This window comes from Macrobrachium nipponense, chromosome 42, assembly GCF_015104395.2.
Source record: "Macrobrachium nipponense isolate FS-2020 chromosome 42, ASM1510439v2, whole genome shotgun sequence".
In the NCBI taxonomy this organism is placed as follows: Eukaryota; Metazoa; Arthropoda; class Malacostraca; order Decapoda; family Palaemonidae; genus Macrobrachium; species Macrobrachium nipponense.
Genome location: NC_061103.1, coordinates 45,810,697 through 45,817,716, shown reverse-complemented (window position 1 = coordinate 45,817,716; position 7,020 = coordinate 45,810,697).

Below are 7,020 nucleotides of genomic sequence, written 5' to 3'. Positions count from 1 at the left end.
ACTCCATTTGTATTATAAGCTCATGTACGTACATGAGCTCATAATTGACTGCATATGTATGATAAGTTCATGTACGTACATGAGCTCATAATTGACTCCATTTGTTTGTCTACAAGCTCATGTACGTACATGAGCTCATATTAGGGGGGCGTGGCCTCCCCTAAACCCAAATCGACTCCACTTTTTCTTACCCCTGACGTCACACTAACTATAAGGAATAAAACCATCCTTTCAACCCTCCACTATTCTGGGGGCGTGGCCGCCACCCCTGACCCCAAATTGACTCCATTTGTCTTACAAGTCTGTACGTACAGAGCTCATATTAGGGGGGCGTGGCCTCCCCTAACCCCAAATCGACTCCACTTTTCTACCCTGTGACGTCACGTAACTCTCTGGGTAAAATAAAACCATTCTTCAAACCCTGACCCCAAATTGACTCCACCTTTCCTACCCCTGTGACGTCACGATACTCTCATGGGAATAAAACCATTTCTTCAACCCCTGACCCCAAACTGACTCCACCTTTCCTACCCACCCCCTGTGACGTCACGTAACTCTCCGGTAATAAAAACCAACATTTCAACCCCTCACCCCAAATTGACTCCACTATTCTACCACTGTGACGTCACGTAACTCTCTGGGAATAAAACCATTCTTTCAACCCCCGACCCCAAATTGACTCCACCTTTCCTACCCCCTGTGACGTCACGTAACTCTCCGGTAATAAAAACCAACATTTCAACCCCTCACCCCAAATTGACTCCACTATTCTACCACTGTGACGTCACGTAACTCTCTGGGAATAAAACCATTCTTTCAACCCCCGACCCCAAATTGACTCCACCTTTCCTACCCCCTGTGACGTCACGTAACTCTCCGGGAATAAAAACCAACATTTCAACAACCCCTCACCCCAAATTGACTCCCCCCCACTATTCTACCCCTGTGACGTCACATAACTCTCTGGGAATAAAACCATTCTTTCAACCCCTGACCCCAAATTGACTCCACCTTTCCTACCCCCTGTGATGTCACATAACTCTCAGGGAATAAAAACCAACATTTCACCACCCCAAATTGACTCCACTTTTCTACCCCTGTGATGTCACGTAATACTCTACGGGAATAAAACTTGACCCCACCCTGACCCCAAATAGACTCAGTTCACTGTTTTTTGCGACTCATGTCCCTTTAATTGTTTTCAAAGTAACCGGGACGTTTACCTCATCCTCCTCCTATAAAATCTCTAAATTTATATATGCACATTGCGAATATACTCTCTCTCCCTCCCTCCATTCTCCCTCCCTCCCTCCCTCCCTCCCTCCCTCTCTCTCTCAGCCGTTACATTTTGTATATATATACACAGCTGCTTAGATATTTTCAGAGTATCATGATAAAGGATATTTGGCGACTGACTCATCCACATGTGATATCTCCCCCAATAACCATATCAGAGTCAATGTTATCTGATGATGAATCACGCACACACACACACATATGAAGAAACGAGACCTTATCGCCATATTTGCCCAGCTGACTTCACGCCAACGTGAAATTTTATTTTTTTTTTATAGAATTTGAGTCATAATCTAGGTGGCGAACACAAGGACAAAGGTAACACATTTCAATTTTGTTTATTTATTATACAGAGTTTGAAAGAGGTTGAAAAATCAAATTACAGACGGAATTGTTATTTTATATTTATAACCAATCCTAAATACAGGGAATGAATTAATATTCCATACAAATACATACATTAGAAAAAAACTGTACAAACACGAACGCGATAATATGCGCATTCGCTTTTTCAAAAACAATACTTCAACGAAACATACTACGGCTACTATATATTTTCTAACCTGTTCCTTGACATCACAGCCCTTAGTATATACCAAACAAACATCTTCTCCAGCACTTTCCCGACCGTGTATCGAAGACGACGACGTTTCATCTAACACCTCAAAGCTTTTAAATTTAGCTAACAAGTTTTTCATATATAAATCTTCCACACACCTTTCCTCCAACAGGGATAAATTCTTTTCATTATAGCCACGCAGCATATTTTACCAATTTTGCTCATTTCATCACTGAATGTAGCTAACACAGGTAAATATTGATTCAACCAAGTCGTATTAACCAGTCCGCTCTGACCGATGCCAGCGGGAAAGATAACATATTTGGCATAGTCATACGATGATTTAAATAATTCTTCCTTCAATTCTTGACCGAAGAAAAAAGTGATTGAACCTCATCTGTTGGTATCTCTGCCCAAACGATCGGCGTGATCTTCATCTTTGGAATAAGCCACGCTCTTTTTGCGCGTATTCATTATCTTCAATGGGGGCACCAATAATACCGTATTGTGTTAATAAGGTAGCTATGGTGGGTAGATCAACTTCTTCGTCGCATTCCCAAGATGTGATATTTTCAGGTCTTTTCACAATGGCGGACCCTTCAATACCCCTATCACGAAGACAGGCATATGATGCACCAGTGCGAGAATATCGAAAAACCTGCCCCCGACCCCAAATTGACTCCACCTTTCCTACCCCCTGTGACGTCACGTAACTCTCCGGAATAAAAACCAACATTTCAACCCCTCACCCCAAATTGACTCCACTATTCTACCCCTGTGACGTCACATAACTCTCTGGGAATAAAACCATTCTTTCAACCCCTGACCCCAAATTGACTCCACCTTTCCTACCCCCTGTGATGTCACATAACTCTCAGGGAATAAAAACCAACATTTCAACCCCCACCCCAAATTGACTCCACTTTTCTACCCCTGTGATGTCACGTAACTCTACGGGAATAAAACTTGACCCGCCCCACCCTGACCCAAATAGACTCAGTTCACTGTTTTTGCGACTCATGTCCCCTTTAATTGTTTTCAAAGTAACCGGGACGTTTACCTCATCCATCCTCCTATAAAATCTCTAAATTCATATATGCACATTGCGAATATACTCTCTCTCCTCCTCCTTCCTCCCTCCCCTCCCTCCCTCTCCCTCCCTCTCTCTCACGCCGTTACATTTTGTTTTATATATATATACACAAGCTTGCTTAGATATTCAAGAGTATCATGATAAAAGGATATTTGGCGACTGACTTCATCCACATGTGATATCTCCCCCAATAACCATATCAGAGTCAATGTTATCTGATGATGAATCACGCACACACACACACACATATGAAGAAACGAGACCTTATCGCCATATTTGCCCAGCTGACTTCACGCCAACGTGAAATTTTATTTTTCATAGAATTTGAGTCATAATCTAGGTGGCGAACACAAGGACAAAGGTACACATTTCAATTTTGTTTATTTATTATACAGAGTTTGAAAGAGGTTGAAAAATCAAATTACAGACGGAATTGTTATTTTATATTTATAACCAATCCTAAATACAGGGGAATGAATTAATTAACCTATTCCATACAAATACATACATTAGAAAAAAAACTGTACAAACACGAACGCGATAATATGCGCATTCGCTTTTTCAAAAACAATACCAAACGTTGATAAGGCTCGGTCTCGAAGTGATGTAATAAGGAAAGTGTACAAATTCAAACAGGATTTTTATTTGAGGGAATATATTCTGGAGAATGCCGAAAGGCGTGCTAAAGAGACCGATCCGGACAAGAGGAACACCATCAAAATCATAATGAATGGTCTTTTGTTTTCGGTGTCACTATTAAAAATTCATTGAATTATTCTACCCGAACTGTCGTCACCACCGGTGAAGCCTCTCTTCTCAGGAATGTGTCCAAACACACGTACAAGTCTTTGGAAAGGAAAAACTGGGTAACGACAGGTACATTGTAAACCATTGCAAAGAGTCTGTTATGGCTGAATCCCCGATTTATATCGGTTTCAGTATACTAGACATGGCGAAGGATATGATGTATCGTTCTAGTTACGACGTTCTTCGAAAGCAGTATGGACACCGAGTTCAGCTCCTTTATACCGACACTGACAGCTTGATCTTTTCCCTGGTGACTGTAACCTCAATCGGGACTGAAGGGTGTGCTCAAACCCTACATGGATTTGAGTAATTTCCCCAAAACTCACGAATTGTATGATGAGTCACGTAAGGGGGAACTCGGGTTAGTGAAGGTTGAAACGGGGGCTGAACTCATGAGGGAATTTATCGGCGTTAAACCTAAAGTTTATTCGTATCTGACGGAAACTAGTCGTAGTAACACCTTGAAAGGTGTACAAAGATGCCGGCAAAAGACCATTCCACATGACCAGTAGCGAGCTGTAATCGAAAAGAATGAGATTACTTATACTCGTGTGCACAATTTGCAAAAGAGTAGGAGGCACGATGTGTCATACGAGCCAGCGAAAGGTATCTCTCTGTCCTTTAGAGGACAAGAGATATTATGTGGACACCTTATAAATCGTTGGCGTATGGACATCCAGACATTGGGGTGGAAGAGGGTATAGCGGAGGAGGAGGGGGAGGGGAAGGGGAGGGGGGGGGGGGGGGGGGGGGGGGAGGGGGAGGAGGAGGAGGATCTAGAGAGGGTAGTGGTGGCGCCGGTAGTTGCGGCAATCTCTCCAATTTTAAATATTCCCGCTCCTAGCACCTCGAGAATTCCTACTCCTCCTATTTTCCTCCGACCCTACATCCATCACGTCATTTCCCACGGGTGAAAGGTGTTCAAAACGTCGAAGAGAGAATAGTAAAATATACAATGTTAATTCCTCTCTCTCTTCGACGTCTTTTGACTTCTCCTCGACGGGAAATGGTTCACCCTCTCCTCCAGTTAAACGGGGGCGTATCACACCTTGACCGGGTGTCATAGTTTGTATATTTACTATATATTTTTATCTTATATTCACATATTTTAATATATTATATTGTATATATTGTTTTTATTTTATATAATCATATACACAGTTAGTTTTTTATATTTTGAATTATTATATTTAATTTTTTATTATAGTTTGCATTTTTACTTTACGTTCTATTTTTATATTGTAGGAAAAACCTGTATGTATTTCATTATGGAAATTAAACAAATATTGCCGTCAACTTCCATTCACCCTAATTATTATTAAGGCTTGTATATAAAAAGGAGCGCGTAAAGTACACAACTATAGTCTTAAACGCGCTAACATCATGGCCGCGACAGGTCCCTTCCCTGGGCAGTTGTTAGACCCGTTCGCTAATCCCGCTCGTATTATCATCGCGGGGTTTAGTAACAGTGGCAAGTCAGTCCTATGTCAAAAAATCATTGAACTCTATGAAACGCATTTCCAATACATTTTATATTGCGGGGTATCTGAACACCCCCTCGAAACGCATCCCTCAATAGGTCCCAAATTTAAAGTATCCAAAGAAATTTTAAATCCCTTTGATTACACTGAAAAGGGGCAGACGGGGGTTAATAAAGGTCTATTATTCATACTCGATGATTGCTTGCCTTGAGGCCAGTGATAATAAATTTGTCACCAACGCCTTCACATGCGGGACCGTCATTCATCTATTTCAGTTATATTCATAACGCAGAATATGTTTCATTCGGGCAAGTTTAGTAGAAGTATAAGCTTGAATTGCTCACATTATATTCTAATGAAAAATCGTGATTTTAGTCAAATTGAAACTTTAGGTCGGCAGTTATTCGGCCGTCAAAAAGCTTCAGCCTTTTCAGACATATATAAAAAGGCCCTATCACGTAACCGCTACGGTTATTTGTTAGTAGACCTTCGCTCCGTCAACACCTGAACTGTTACAGGCTCCGAACTAATTATTCTGAGGGTGAAACGGAATATGCAAATAGCTTACCAATATGGATAAAGAACGGATAAAACTGCTAAAAACTTTGTACGGAGATGCACGGGGTGTGGGTAGTTTCAGCGGGGTGGACTCTTTATTCAGAGTAGCGAAAAATCTGAATAGCCAAATTACTCGTGAAAATGTTAAAGAATTCTTACGTGGGCAAAAGTCTTACACACTGCATAAAGTCACTCGAAAAAAATTCCCCAGAAGAAAAATCATATCACCCAAACCGAGAGTAATAGCGAGCACCGATTTAGCTGATATGTCCAAATTAGCTCGTATAATAATGGGTTTAAATATTTGCTAGTCTTTATTGACGTGTTTCCAGATATCTACAAATTGTTCCCTTGACAAAAAGAAGGATGGTGTTACTATGCGTCGCGCTTTGAAGAAGGTTATCGAATCTACCGAATTTTTGGGAATTTCACGTTTGAATAGCGATGAGGGTAGGGAATATTATAACAAAACACGTCAGGGAATATCTAGATAGTAAAAATATAAAATTATATAGCGTTTATTCGAGAGAAATAAAATCCTCTATAGCTGAAAGAGTCATAAGGACTATTAAGGGTCGTATATATAGATATCTCACACATAAGAATACCTTAAAAATACATTAACGTCTTGCGCGACATTGTTCAGAGTTATAATCATACCCCCCATAGAAGTTTGGGTCGCACCCCGCAAAGAGGTTCACCGCATTAACGGATAGAGATGACATTGAACGTCAATTCTCGAGCATGTATAAAAAGGCTGTTCTCGTTAATCCTCCGCCATTTCGCTCTTGAATGTTGGAGACGTTGTACGTATTGCCGATGAGCGTCGCAACGCAATTTTTAGGAGGGGATATACAATTCAAAATACTCTGGAAATTTTAAAATCCGAAAAAGTGGATACAAGGCAAAATCCGGTCGTATACTTCTTGGAAGATTTAGCGGTGAAGAAATAAAGGGTGTATTTTATCGTGAAGAATTAATTCGCACAAATCTACCAGAAACGTATGATATCACTATTCTGGGAAGGAGGAGGAAAGATAATAAAACTCAATATTACGTTCATTGGTTGGAAAGGTTATCGAAGTCAATTCAATTCCTGGGTTGATGAGTCTCAAATTGTACGGATATGAACCGTAAGCAACCTTTAATACGTAAAAATAAAAATAAAAACTTTATTTTATTCATCTCTGGTTTATCACCCAGTGAAAGAAGTAAAGTTATTCCCAT